General features: G+C 37.8%; 1 long non-coding RNA gene across 2 annotated transcripts in view; it reads left to right on the top strand.

Moving 5' to 3' along the window:
• LOC123371768 overlaps positions 1-16,074 on the top strand; it is a 122,176-nt gene that overhangs the window by 19,361 nt on the left and 86,741 nt on the right. For both annotated transcript variants that reach the window (XR_006579949.1, XR_006579950.1), the window contains exon 2: positions 4,834-5,082. This is a non-coding gene — a long non-coding RNA (uncharacterized LOC123371768). The remainder of the gene's footprint in view (positions 1-4,833; positions 5,083-16,074) is intronic.

Raw genomic sequence — 16,074 nt, 5'->3', positions numbered from 1 at the left:
TTCACACTGGGCTGACAGAAGGATTAATTTTACTATGTATAGTACATTCTGTACTGACAGTAACTCCTTAGACTTGTGCCCAAGTATTGGCAGGCCAAAGATATTGCATGCTAAACAGAACATGAACTGTGTTTACTTGTTTGGAAATTATACAGATTTATTTTAAGGATTAAATTTACTTCCTTACTGTTGGTATAGCTTGTGAATCTCCACATATCCTGGTGTAACCCACATGCCTCCTGGGTGTGGTGTTCTGTCCCATCTAGTGGCACCGAGACTACTTAGAGAGAGAGATCAAATGAGTCTGCTCAACAGCCTTAGCTAAGAGCCAGTTGGCTTTTAGCTCATGCGGTAGAGGCTCATGCACTGAGGTCCCAGGTTCAATCCTGCCTGCCGACGACCAGGGTCTGTCAGCATTACACTGGCATTTTCCAGCCACTCATTTTACTGAAACTCTATTTCTGTGGTTTTTGCCAGATTGCTACAGACAGTAACACTCATAAATCTTCCCTGTTATCACAAAATAATTCCTGAGAGTGTAAGGGATTATGAAGTAGCTGTCATTTCACAGTTGCCATTATTTCCTAGGAAAACATGCCAGCTAGTTAAAAGCACACAGCAGCACTATAAGATATATCAGGACAGCAAAAAAGAATATCATGCCAAATCAATGTGCTCAACCGAAATGTACATGGTGCAGCTCAGGATGTGTATTTGTTCAATAGTGGTATACAGTAAGCACATCTTAGTGCTCACCCGAAGCTCTGCTCATCTGCTCACCCAAGTTGCTAATGTCCCCATTAGCTGAAATGGAAACTGAGGATGAGTGAAGCCTAGGGCATCTCAGATATTCTCTTTATGATCACCATGCTCCCTACACTGCCAACAGGGGTCATGCTATAGGACGCAGTATGCTGTTCTGTGCTACAGGATAATCCCCTTATACTATGGGACATGCCCCTCCCATAATGGGACATGCGCTTTGTGGTCAGATTCTGCTAGTGGCTCCATCTACCCATCTGAAACTGCAAGGATAATTTAGAATATAATCACTTCATTAGATCTCTGGCCTGGAAACTACGATGAACACTCTTGCTCTTGCAAAAGGGGCTATGAGATTTTCAATGACTATATGGATTTTGGGCTTCCATATGATTGTACTTGCTTGTGTTACAGAATAATAAATTTACTAATGCGATCTGTTTTCCTACCATCTAAATACTTATTTCCTAATTAAACAGACACACACTTTTGGGTTCAACACTACCATCCTCATTTGGTCAAACTTCCACTAAAGGAACTTTTGTTATATATACAAGATTCAATATGAAAACAAACAAACAAAAAAAGCTTGTTTACAGTAAATTGTAACTTTGATATAAGTATCAGACAAAGACTAGAGCTAGCAAAAATGTTAATTGTTTTCCACTGGAATTTTTTTTCTTCAAAATTTTCCTTTTTTTTATTTGACCTTTCATTGAAAAACCAAATGAGAAAATTTTTTAGTTTTCATTGTTTATTTATGTGTCCTCTTTCACTCCCTTCCCCTGTTCACCTCCCTTCTCTGGACAAAAAAGAGAACAGGCACAGAAAAAGGTTGGGTTGGGGGAGAGAGAAATTGAAAAACAAACAGTTTCAGTATTCAATTTTTGGGCAGTTAATAGAAAAAATCCAATACAACAAAAACATTAAACTTTTTTTTTAAAGCCGTTTTTGTTACAAAATGTTTGGAGAAATTTTGCCCCACTGAAGTAAAGACATATTTTAATACCTTAAAATGTAAATTAAAATTTTACAACTAGAAGGCCAAATTGTGATTTGCAGTATTAAACTGCATAGGGGAGAAAGGAGATGTAAGGTAGCACACTGTACCTCCCTTAACTGGCTACCTGCACCATGGGTTATAAAATGGGGAAATTATCTCACATCACCAAGAGGGCAGAGTTGGGGAGTGGGCAGAGCACTGATTCTAATGTACCAGCTAGGACAACTCAAACATCGTGGAGCAGGACATAGGCTGTACCAGGAATAGGGCTAGTGCAGCTTACTTTGTCCCTTGAGCAAGGAGAGCCAAGGCCCAACCGGTGACTGAGTCATGGAGTCCCTGGCCTGCTCCTGGGACAGAGCAACTACCCACTGAGCTAAATCCATAATCTAGCCCATGGTTGTGTGGCATTAGTGTGTTTACTACCATGTTAAAAATAGACATAACTCTTTCCTTACAGATCACTTAGGGATTCAAATTACCAGGCTTTTAGTGCCTGAAATTCAATTAAAGGAGTGAAAACTCCATGTTGTAATAAAATCTAGTGTTTGAAATGGCTTAATAAAATGAACTTCATCTCAGAAGTGTTTTTCACTTTAATGTGCAAGTGTTAATTATTTCTTTCTGAATTAACAACACTTGTTAAAAATGTCTAATTGTTATTTACAACAGAGTGAGGTATCAGGGTTTCCGAGCCTTCTCCACCTTCTGAAAGCACACTCAGTTTGGTTTTAGAGGCCTTTTTTGAATGAACTGAAGTTGCTTTACAATTCTTAGTCCTTTATAGAGGATTGTAAATGGAGGGGAAAATTTACCATTCAAAACAGCTTATTTTACTTAGCTCACAGGACTGAAAAATCACCATGGAAGGTGAAAAGAAATACATCCCAACTGCATTGGACTGGTAAATGCTAATCTTATCAGATTGTACAAACAAAATAACAGAACACATACAGTCACTTCACCTTCCTGTGCCTCAGTTTTCCAATCTGTAAAATAGGAATAATGATACCTACCTTCTCTGTACAGTACTTTGAGACCTACTGATGTAAAGCACTATATAAGATCTAGGTATTATTATTATATATACAGCAGCTAGGAATACAATTCATGTGACCCAAGAGCTCTTCTACCTGTTTTTAATGAGAAAGCAGGGATGTGTGTGTACAGGGATGGGGTGGGGGGAGTGAAAAGCCCATCCACAACTCCCTTCCAAGTACCACAAAGCTCCCTTGGAGAATACAACCTTCCTGAAAAGACATTGCCGTCTGACAGAACTGCTGTCACAACAGGTCTGCTTCTGAGGTATTCTGAGCCTCAGCTTCTGCCTTCTCTTTACCGCCACTCTGTCCCTATCGGTGGTAGTAGTAGTAGTAATTAGTAATACCTAGAACTGGTTCATGGTGGAATAGACGTAGAGGGACCTGAGCAAGTTATTTGGACTGAAACTACAGCTGATGTTTTGAAACTCATGCTGGTGTGAATGTTACAACCTTCCAGGACAAATTTTGGGGGGTGGGGTGGGGGAGAAGTGACATGAATGGTCGCCATACTCCCCAAACTCCCAACTCACTACCCTGTCCCCCCCCCTTGATGTGCCCAGGTCTCTGTGAATATAGACCCAGCTTCCTGGCTCAGCTCTCTGGTGCACCAGTTAGAAATGCCAAAGAGAGACATCTTTGTGCTGAATATAAATACCCCTCCCCCCCTGCAAGGGGCTTCGCTCCATTTTTTCTTTCCCCTGGAAACAGGCTGCAGAATAGCTTGCTGTGACAAATCCCCAGTCTGAATCCCTTCTCTAGCAGACCCTTGTCACCCCAAGTGCCTGTTTTGGGGTTTGTGAAACTTTCCATAAAATGGAATAAAAAATTGTTTTCAGAGGGGAGAAAAGGTTCTTGTGGATTATTTTTCATATTTGGCATATGAAAGAAACATTTTTCCTTGAATTTTTGCATTTCCTCCCCTAATTTTGAGCTGTTTTGGGCACATGAGCCACTTGTCATTGGTTTTATTTTCCTCCTGGGCTGACCTTACCCCATGTATTTAGGAGGGACAGCAGAAGTCGCTTGGGCTCGCCCATTCCCTTGGAGTAGCTGCAGCAGGGTGTGGCTCTGTGCACAGCTCTGTAGTGCAGTGCAAAGAGGGATTTTTGTTACAGTGGCTTTGCTTTTCAGCCCCTCAAAGGTCCCAGATGAGAGAGCAGGCCATTCACTAAAGACAAGCACTAGCTCATTATCAGATTTCTGATTGGAAATCCATGGGCGTCTCAAAGAGTAGCTAGTTCCGTACTCCAAAGCCAATGAAAGAGATCCTGCATGTTAAAGGGAAGAAAGGAATGGTCCTCTTGAAACAGCAATCCCTCCTTCTCTTCCAGTCCCACTAAGATAGATTCTGTGTTCCTGGGTCCCCTCCAAATGAAGCAGCAGATGGGACAGTCTAATCCTTGGTCTCGGAGAAACTGTGCATATAAATATTAAAATATCACAAAAAAGTGTTTAGGTGAGTATTAATCCCGTTGAGTTAACTCAGTATGAGGGTAATTAGTGAGGGTTTTGTGAACCATAGGATACTGAATTAACATCACCTGAACACACCATTTATTTGCAAATGTGAATCAAATTTAAGAACACACAAATTGTATGCAGCCCTTTATCATTTTTATGCATTTTATTACTTTGTACTAATGCAAAATGTAAATCTCTAGCAATTAACAACAGCTTTTATATTACCAGAGTTCCCATGGTTCTATTATCTCCATTTGTCTATAAACATTTTATTAGAAATTTGACACCAGCATTGTCCTAATTAAAGTCCACTTTCTAGCATAAAGTACTTTAATATACAGCATCATGAATTTGTGCATTTGCAGTTGTCTCTGATTTCATGCTTAGTTATGGCAAATGTTGCAATTATTATTTTTCTTGAGACAGTCATTCACATGATGCTTGAACAGCCTTTTTGTAGCTGATTGTTAATTTCCCTTAAATCATAGCTACTTTTAATAGATCGCATTAAGACACTGGAATTAACTGTATCACCAAGTTTATTTCTGAATCTTTTCATGACAGAATGTTTTTCCTGATATGACATGCAGAGCCAATGTAAAGTCATTGAAACCACTGGTACCAAGAAGTAAATTTGCCTGTCATAAAATGACATGAAAGTAGTCTACAGCTCTTCCATAGCAACAGTCCCTCCAGTTACAAAAATACTTTCTTTAAATGAGTTGGATGCTGTTCTCAAGCAAGTGCAAACATGAAGATCAAGCAAAGAAAAAGAGAACATCCTGCTTTTAAGACCGTCCTATGGGACCAAAGGTAACTTACATTCATTATGTTCCGTATTCATATAATCCAAACTACTTCAGAAGAAACTGAGAGGTAATAACCTCTAAGGAAGGAACCTGCAATCAAAATATAACTAGAGTATCATACGTGCCATGGAAGCTCAAAGTATTAAACTTTTGGTTGCAATTTAATTGGCAAGGCATCCTCTCTAACTTTTGCAATGAGTTAGACGTCATCTGCTCTACAAAAAGCCTCTTGTCCCTAGCTTTTTATTTGTAAATAATACATAAGCATCACTCAAGATAGTAAAATAAAAAAATAAATATTTTTAAAGCCCATATAAATAACTAGGGCAACATTTAGGATCAATAGTTCATGGTACCTAATCCAGAATTAAAGGTATTCAATTATTCAGTAAACAAATTTGAAAGCCATTATAATAAAATTCTATATCTCAATAGATTTCTCTATAACTTACCTCAGAGCTTTTCCATAGAGTCTGCTATATATTTTTTCAATAAACCTTTCCAAAACAAACAGGCTACATCGTCTACTTAGCACATCTACACACAGCATTTTGCATTAAATTCATTGCCAGAGCCTGGCATAATAAAACTAAGCTAGAATTCAAATATTGCTTTTGGCTTAAAGACAATTTTTCTGAGGAAGTTCACTTCTCAATAAACTCTTCACTGGAAAAATACAGGATGATTAAAGAGAGTCTTTGCCTGCTACACCCAGTGTACATACAGGCAGCAGATGTGCTCCTTGGCAAATACTGACGCTTCCAGTCTTCAGTAACCGTAGCTACAGATGCTTCTCCACCCTATGCTCTCACAGAAAAGGTAGACAATCTGCATTGTCACAAATGCAATGCTAAACCCTGACCGTCCCCTGATATCTCCCTGCATGATTATGAAGGCTAACCCCTCTCAGAACAGTGTGGATGCTGTTTGGATTTTGCCTAAATGAATCCATCATTTTCCCATTTTGAAAACCAAATATATATATATGTATGTTTTGGTCTGGCCAACGTTAATCTGTGCTCATCTGAACAGTCACAGTGCCTCATGGAAGCTGTAATTCAGGTGTCTAATACCCCCATTTGCCTCTGTGGGTTGGGCTCTCTGGCTGTACTACTCCCCTATGGTTGGTCCTCTGCAGTGCATCATGGGATTCTTACCTTGCCCTGTCAGTAACTATTTTAGGTGTACTGCACAATAATATGGTCAGAAATGAGGGAGGATGTTTCCTCCTCTGTTCTTTGATATTGTGATAATTTTAATTCTGGGGCTTTCCCTTCTTCCTACTTTGTCCAAACTGGGCAGAGTATACATTTTCTGAGGTCATCAGTCCTGAAGCTTTTTTTCCCCCAATGGTCTTATGTCTGTTCTACTTTTTATGGTAGTAACCTTAGAGACAAAGCAAAATGTAAGCGTGACAGTGGATAGACTTGTCTTCTCCTACACTCAGAACTGAGTTCTAAGTGTTTATCCTTACTTTAGGGTAGAAAGGATCTTAAATTCAATGAATGGATGAACTCGTTCAGGTTAATAAAAAGACTCCTCCATACCTTTGCTCACTTTTTTATAAATAAACTTCAACCAAGCCTTTTCTGTGGTTCTGATATATTTGAATAAATGCTTTTTCATGGCTGGTTCCCATTCGAGAATAAAATGTGAAGTGCTGAAATATTATGAGTAAGGCTCTTATCAGAAGCTGGTTGTCCGAGAAGGTGGAGTTGAGGAATGGAGCCTGTTTGCTGGCTTCCATTAACTCTACCATGGACATCAATAAAATATCCACCTGTTTGCCTGTTAAAATGGAGACAAGATGCTCTGTGAATATAGAAGTCCTAATTACTGTGGAGAGAGCCTGAGAAAGGGCTGTGTAGTTATTAAAGAGAGAGGACGTTGGGTCTGTTCTGAGAGAAAGGTAGAATTTGGGGACTGATGAAAAGGTTTAATAGTTTCCTTTTTTTTTCCTGCTGAAAACTCTTTATGCCTTCATTGATTGATAATGCAGTACCATTAATGTTTGCTGTGACCGGTTTGCATAATGGTACGTAGAATCTAGTAGTCATCTTCTATTCCCTGAGCCATGTCACTGCAAATCACTGTTTGATTTGGATGTTCTAGCTATTTTATTGGGGATTCTTTTTGCCTATATCTTTGTAGAAAATTTATAGAACAGATTTAACAGGAAGGTAAACCCATGAGCTGCTAAAGTGTACATGTTATTAAATGCAGAGTAGATTTTATATGATTTGGGTATAACTTAGAATATTTCAACTGAACAACATATTTTAGTATCATTTTCAATAAGAAAACCTTAAGTATATTTAAAAGAGCAACAGTAGTATTCCTTGCCTGATCCTTTGTATCTCTTTGGCACCATTGTCTTCATGTAACATAGCTGAACCTGTACACTTTTTTTTTCTTTCAGGTTAGTTATTATTGCTTAGCACATTGATTTTTTGAAGATGAATGTTGGCTTCAGTACACAGATTTCTATGCCCGGTGCTTTTTGTAACATGCAAAACATTACGTACAGTGAATGATGAATGACATTTCGTTTTATCAGTATTTTATATTACTCTCATGCTTATTTGCCCAAAACAGTTGAAATATCAGGCAACTGAAATGCAGCTCGTGTATGGCAAACTTTTATAAATAAGTACAGTGTGTGTTTGCAACACCATGACATTTTGTGATGTACTCTCCTTCAGAAAAATCAAAGGCAGAAACGTCTCCCAGAAAATTTTCTCAGAACTTAAAAACAAAGGGTGGAATCCTGGTGTCATTGAACTTAATGGGAGTTTTTCCATTGACTTCAAAGGGATCAGGACTTTACTGCAAAACAAAGTTAGAGAATGGATGGGTCAGGAGAATGGTAATGGGATCCAAAGCCTTCTATCTTTAGGTTCCGAGATCCAAGCAGAGTAATGACAGAGACAATACCAGCTGAAAACCAGTCTGTAGCCTAATCTGTTTACTAGGAACTACAGTTCTACAGTTCATCTTAAAGTGTTGCCTTCAAGCTATACTAAGAAAAATCATTCTCATTAGTAGTCTCAGCAAAGAGCCTAGAGTTTGGTTGAGCATGAACACTAAAGTATGGTAACTTTCTCTCTTAACAAACAGTTAAGTCATCTAAGCATTCAACAATAAGAAGTGATGATATTCTGCTTAAAGAGTAAGGTAAAGAGCCAGGTTTACAAGGGTTCTACTCCTGGGTCTTCCATAAATGTATTATGTAATCTTGGCAAATCACTGAACCACTCTGCGCCTCAGTTTTCCACTCTGTAAAATGGAGATATTTACCTCACATTTAATGACGTTCTTTGATTTCCAAAGATGGAAAGTGCCAACCCTCCCAGGTCTCTCTCATTATGATGGACACCATTCATTTTACTCCCAAAATTACATATGTTCTACATAAATTTGGAAATGTGTTGAAAATGATCAGAAATGCTGAACAATGAAAGCGAGATTACAGAAAATGTCACTTACATGAAAGAAATGGATCCCGTGGCATTTTAGATGTCACGAAGGAATGACCTTTTGTGTCCCACCACATTTGTGCATTGTCAGGTGGATAGTGCTGTAGAAGAGCTAAGAATTATTTATTGATACACTGAATTGTTGTCGTCTGTGCTATACCTATTATTTTATTATTACGGAGTCCCAACAATCTGTCTAGTGTTGCTCTGTAGTTAGAAAGCTTTGTTTATGGGTATTATCAATCTGGAACCTTTTACAGGTTTGAAATTCACCTTTGAACTAATTATTTTAAAACTTGTTATCTGAACACAGCAAACCTTGGTGTTGACTGTCTATATACCTGGCCTGACCTACTTCAATTTAGGAGCCAACTTGTGACTGTAATGAATGTGGATAATCTCAGGCAAAGCAGAAAATTCAATATACTTATTTTCATGCCAGTACCCAGAATGCTCTACAGTTCACATTTCTTTTATAGCTGTGCTAGAGTCTAATCTGAAATGAAGAGCGTTTGTGGGTTGGTTTTTTTTTCACTCCAATGTTTTTCTCAAAAAATAATTCTCACAAGCTTTCACCACTTTGAGCTTCTTTCCTTTTTTGTGGAGGTTTGTTTGAATATTTTTTTTCTCTGTTACAGTGTATTTGGATAGCGTGGAAACTAACATTCTGTATGAAATCAAACCTTGAAACTTTTACATTGCTATATGTGAAAAACTAATAAACGTCAGTTGTCACAAAGAAGGAAATATATGCTTGGAGAAAATACACTTAAATGAACCCCAAGTTTTCACAATAAGGACAGAGCATGTGGGAAGAAACAGGAAGCTGATTTAAATCAATACAGTCAAAAGGAACTGCTTTAAGCAGTCACAAGTAAGGAACCCTGGAGTCTAGATAGGCTTAATGACTTAGTGAGCAGACAGCAGTTGAATGGCACTGTGGAAAGAATAAATTATTAAAGTCTGAAATAATGGTAGATATATAAAAAGTGTCACACTTATCCAGGCCAACTCATGGGCCAACAGTCTTTGATGTTTAGATATAACTTAATTTAGACAACTTACAAATCCATCAGTAATAAAAATCTCTACAAACACCTTATTATTGAAAGAGCAATAGTGACTGATTGTATCATGCTCAGAGTTGTACATCAAATTTCCATGGAAAATAAATGTCAATGAAAAATGGAAATTGTCATAGTGCTATCATCACAGATGGGCTACCTGCATATTCAAAATACCACTAAAAAGCGGGGGAGGGGGAGGGAGAAGAGGAACTAAGTGCTAGTGCCATGATGGTCAGCCAGTGCAGTCCTTCTTGTGGATATGTCCAATCAATCATACCAACCTCCATATAGTTACCATGGTGACTATCTCACCATTAGAGATTACCTGGAGATTTTTAGCTATCACTCCATTTTGTTAGTACAGATATGGAGGTTGCTGGTTGTATTCCTGTAAGGACACAAACTTTTGAAAAGGTCCTGATTGTGTGTGTTTTAGGGACATTCTGTTTTGTTTTTGTGTTTTTTCTAGAAAAAGGAAATTAAAACAAAGCAAAACAATCTCAGTTTCCTATACAAATAATGATATTGAAAAAATAATCTTAAAAATCTGTGACTAGTTAGGTTGGACCTGGCATCCTCTCCACATCTGTAGTAGGGCTACTTTAACCCAAAGAGCCACAGAAATAATTAGATCTGCTAAAATGGCAAGCTTTTTAACATGGAGGGGCAGGCAGCCATTACAATATAAGCCACTAGTGCTGGTAGGATATGTGCACACAAGGCAAATTGCAGGGTGGTGCTACACTAGGTGGACACTGTCATATGGGCAGTTTGACTATGTATGTATGTTAGCACTGTACTAGCATTCAGTGTTGCTATCACAATGGTACTGTGAGCAGAGACACAGCCTAACAACTAAAGCTGAACAAGTAGTGAGGAAAAAATTCCATGAATATGCTTGAAATTTGCTTTGATTTCTTTGTGACACTCTTGATTTCACTTTCCATGAATATTCAAGTGTCCAATACTCAGAAAAGACAAATGTTAAGGTCCAATATTCACCAAAAGCAAATTTTGAATAGTATATTTGAATGTGTGCTTTGCAATTTGAGCTATATTCATTATCTAAAAAGGGAACAGAAACTTTACCACGTCTTCTGTAACTCACCAGCACAGCATGCATTGCAAATATTCCTTAAATTATCATCAGACCAAAGGTTATTCATAAGCAGCTTTGAACAGGAGCTAAATCTGACAATGTTTTGCTCTGGTCAGACAAGACATGTTTCAAGTAAATTATTAACTGTGAATTATTCATTTGCTCAGCTCTACTTCTACTAATACCTAGTAATTATATATTTCTCTTCAGCTTCAAAGTATTCTACAAACTATGGCCAAGACCCTATAAATGGATCCTTCACACACAGTCCCTTACTCTAGTACAGATTCCAGTTTAAGACAGTCATGGCTGTGAATACCTTAGTAAGATAAAGGCCTATGATGGATTGTTTCTTCTTCTTATTTTTATTACAGTAACACCCAAAAGCCCTAATCAAGATTGGGCCTCTTTGTTCTAGGTACTGTACACAAACATAACAAGAGAGGATCCCTGTGCCAACGAGCTTTCAGTTTAAAAGAGGGTGGGAGGGGAAATGGAGGCATAGGGGACTTGCTCAAGTTCACTGCATATCAGGGGTGTAAAACTTGGAATACAACAGAATTCTCCTGACTCCCAATCTAATGTCCTATTCACTAGGCCACACTGCCTCCCTTGCTGGCACAGCTGAATTGCAATTACTATATAAAACTTGAAGAGTTTAATGTTGTGTGCTACATATTATGCCATATTACAATTAGTCTTAAAAAAAAGGGGGGGATGTTTCCACCCACATAGCGTTGAGGCATTCTTTCAAAAAGGCTAATGAGATGTTATACGAACCATCTGCTGCTTGCCTTTCATTAGCTCAAACACCTTTGGAAGTGGGGGAAACTCCTTTTTAGTAAAAGTAAAATAGCATTTTAACAAACAGTGAAATAGAAGCCAAAAGTGTTTTAACTATATGGGGGTTGGTATGATTGATTGGACATACTCACACGGAGGACTGCACTGGCTGACCATCATGACACTAGCACTTAGTTCAGTTATCACACATGGGCTGCCTGCATATCCAAAGTACCATGAGTACAGCTGATCAGAAAAGGAGGGGGAAGGAAACTATGACAATTTCCATTTTTCATTGAAATTTGTTATCGGTGGAAGTTTTATGGCCAGCTCTGAGCGTGATACAATCAGTCACTATTGCTAATTCAGCAATAACATGTTTGTGAGGATTTTTATTACTGGTGGATTTGTAAATTTCACATGTTCCTTTTAATATTAACCACTTCTCAGCAATAAAAAGAAACTGTCCTGCACTCTATGGTCAACGGAGCGCCTCCATAATAGAAGACTGAATTGGTTAACAATTTCACTTCCGCTTCAACTAGAACTGGGACAAGATTTTTCTTAATGGAGATGACAAAAACTTTGCTGAAACATTACACACAGTGTTCCAAAGACTCATTGAAACTGGTTGCATACGGCCAGTTTGATTGTACAGATTGCCTGATGTAACAATGGCTATTGAGGGCTTCAGAGAGAAGAAAGATGACTGTCAAAAGGAGGTGGAAGGAGTGAAGTAATGACTTGGGCACCCACACAAAGTTGTAAGAGAAATCACATAGGTTAGCGTGCACTCAGAGAAAATTAAACAACGTGAAGGGTACCAGACCATCAGGGAACAATCCTGCAAACTCTTTACTCATTAAGAGTAGTCTTTTCTTACTTCAGTGGGACTGCTCACACAGTAAGGGCTACTTTTATGTAGTATGGGTTTGCAGGATCTGACCTATGCTCATTGACTAAACCATATGACATTAATCTAGTGTTGGGGTAGAACGGTGGGGGGATGGGACAAGAACGCAGGTGCTAAAATGAATCTGTGAAATGAAACATGATCTTAATATGGTTCTTTGGGAGGAGGGGGTTATATTAACCAACTATTTCACTCACTAGAGCCTACTTTAAACCCCTGCCATATTTAAGAAACTTATAGAATTCTAATTTCACAATCTTTACTGTGTAAATATCCAAGCCCCATAGTTCATGTCATACAAAAGTCACCCACTTTGCAATTTTTCTTTCATCTGCTTTTAAATAAAAAGTCTGCCTGTAAAATAATTTCAGCACTGAATGTGTGTCTTTGAGCAGCTCTTTGAATACAGCCATGGCTACCTCAATAGTTATTGCCAAAATGATTGTGATCTTAGTGTCACTTGTAACTGTCTAGCAGTCTCCTCATGACTAATTATTTTACAGACTATGTTTTAATTGCAGTGTGTAGGAGGTACTTTCTATAACTGTTGAGCATTACAAGGGGATAAGGTCTGCAACAGGCAGATCATTAAATTTGCTACCAGGAATAAGCACACTTCTGGGACCAATGACATTTGTCAAAATTAGTCAACATGTTTGTCGAATGCAAGAGGCCAGCTCGAGGACATGTCTCCTAATAACTGCTGGCCTGGTGAGTGCTGTTAATTATTTAACACGGAGAAGATATGGAAGACTTAGGCCTTCTCAGGAGAAATGCCTTTTTTATTAACAGATATATTAAAAATCCTGAGTGACTTAAATTAATGCTTTAAACAAATCTAGGCTGACAATTTTCTGGTGGTCTGCAAGCATTGCTAGAAGAGATGGAGAAACAAGTTACAAATATCAAAATATTATGCATATTCTATAGCTTCTTATCAGAGCCCAGAGTGATGTAAAATACAACTGTTAACAGATTTGAAAACATCCATGCTCATATTGAATTAGGCTGTCACCATTAACGTTACTTCATAAATTATCTGCTAAATTATACTATAATAAGCACAGTGCTATTCAGTGCTAAATATTACAGTGGTATATTTCAAAAGCTTGGAAACAGAAGGGAAGTTACAAGATGACTAACAGCTATATTTTATTGGGCAGATAGTTATGAAAAGTGAAAATCTGACACCCATTAATCTTATTATATCATTTCACAGCTTACATATAAGATTTAAGGCCCAATCCTGCTCCTATTGAAAACTTCCCATTTACTTCAATGGGAGCAAGGTCAGGTATGTAATAGCAGTAGAGAGTATCAATTTCCATTATGAGGTCCATCTCACACACAATAGTCACAGTTCTTGGTAATGGAATGAATGCATTTCTGAAATAACATCTATTATTACAGTGTCTCAAGATGCAGCAACTCTTGGACAACCCTGATGAACTAATAAATATTTGATGTGTGTAGGCCTCTCATGAATATGTAGTGGTGCACGTAAAGCATATCCTTTTTGCCATCATCCATAGTAATCTGGATTTCCCATTGAAGGAAAGTGATGATATAGCAGAATAGAACAGAAGCCATAGCTAAATATTCTATATACATCATCAGACTTTAGCTGTGAAAATATCAGGGCCTCAAATATTAAACCCTTGCTTCTCAGAGAAGTGGGAATTTAGATCCTTTCACCAACAGTTGTCTGTCTGTTTGGTGACCAATTGCTTCTTCAGGTTGGGTTCACAGCTTTATAGAGGCCTTTCCCACCATGCTTGCCTTTGGTATCTGGCCCTTTTAATCTGAAAGAGGCAACCAGCTGCAGTTTTAAGGTTGTCTTTGTCTCCATGAGGGTGGGATTTTGTGATGTGTAATCTTCAGTAACTACTTTAGGAAAAACATTATGGAACGAATTAAATCTTAGGAAGGGATGATGCCAATTGTTACCTGGAGGCAGACAGGTGGTTTTCATAGATATGTGGATCTACATCAGTGTAAGGCAGTTGTGAGTGACACAAAAACTGCAAGTGTTCTAGGATGTCTGAGGGAGAAAGTTTTTTCTCCTTCAATTTGCAGTGCAGATAATTAGATACTGTTATAGGATGACATCTGGGATCTTACAAGCTTTATTACTTATGGGTGGTTCTTTCAGCTTTGCCATGTGCCTTATGGATTTGTATCTATACTTAGTACTTTCCAAAGGATGGTATCTATAATCTTCAATGGTCAGTACGGGGTTCCGGTGTTGTTTGGAAAATATACTCTAGAAAAATACCATCCCAACATGATGAAAATTTGACATTTGTCCTTAAAATGTATAATAAAGCAGGTTTGAAAACTTCAGATAAAGTTATTTGGGCAGGGGGTGAGAGGTGGTATCTCAGAGACAGGCACAATTCCTGACCAAGAACACATTATACAGCAAACACTCATGCCACACACCCAAATGGCCATTTTATCTTTTTTTCCAAGACTTACCTTAAAGATGTCACACTTAGTGTTTTCTGGACAAGTGCAGATCTAATTCTGAAGCAGTTAAAAAATTGTTTGATAAATAAGCCTTTTATGCCACTTCACCTACAATTGTAATTAAAGATGGTTTGGATCATGTCCAATTCTTATTTAGATCCATGAAAAATTAGTCAAAAAGAAAAAGTTACATTTTCATCAAACACAATAACTGAAAAAAAGAATTGTCTATTGCAATGGTTCCCAAACTGTAGTCTATGGCCACCAATCAGCTGTTATCCAAAGCCCAAGGCTGACTGAAATGAACAACACATTAATGCCACAGAGTAGACAAAACATAGGTACAGGAAAGGACGATAAAAATAAATGTGCACTACCATACAAGCTATGTTTAAGTCTGCCTTTGTGTTTGAAAATAAAGAGAGAAAGAACAGTCTTCATGGACATATTGATTTTACAGCCACAAGGGACCAGTCAGATCATCTAGTCTGACCTTGTGCATAACACAGATCATAAGATTTCCATGTATTAATTCTTGCTGCAAATCTAATAGTTATACTTGAACTAGAGCATATCTTTAAGAAAAAAACACTAATTTGATTTATAAATTTCCAATGATGGAAAATCCACCACAACTCTTGACAAAGTGTTCCAATGATGAATTACCTTAACTACTAAAAATTGGATCCTTATTTCTAATCTTAATATATTTAGCTTCAACTTCTAGTTCTTGTTATGCCTTCCTCTATTAGACTGAAGAGCCTTCCATTATCAAATTTCTGTTCACCAGGAAGGTACACTGATCAAGTCACCCCTTTAACCTTCTCTAGTATTAATGACCCATTTTTCATATCAACATTCTACATTTAAGTTATCAGCTAAGAAGATTTGGAATGGTACAATATATACCTCACACAGGTACATCAGGAACAATAGAGCCATAGTTTTGGTTCTAGATGTGTAATCTGAGATACAATGCTTCCCAACCACCTGTGTGCCCCAGTGAAATTAAATTGCATCACATTAATACATCATTGTAATATGAAGTCCATCTGTACAGACCAATGATTGTGGCAAGAAACTTTAAATAGATATGAAGTCTTTCACTGCTTTACTACAGGCCATCTTGAAGTTTCTATATTTTTATGCTTTTAATATTGAACTATTATTTGTTATTATTTACAACTAT

The sequence above is a fragment of the Mauremys mutica genome, chromosome 5 (assembly GCF_020497125.1).
Source record: "Mauremys mutica isolate MM-2020 ecotype Southern chromosome 5, ASM2049712v1, whole genome shotgun sequence".
Taxonomy (NCBI): Eukaryota; Metazoa; Chordata; order Testudines; family Geoemydidae; genus Mauremys; species Mauremys mutica.
This window is presented reverse-complemented; position numbering and strand designations above follow the sequence as displayed.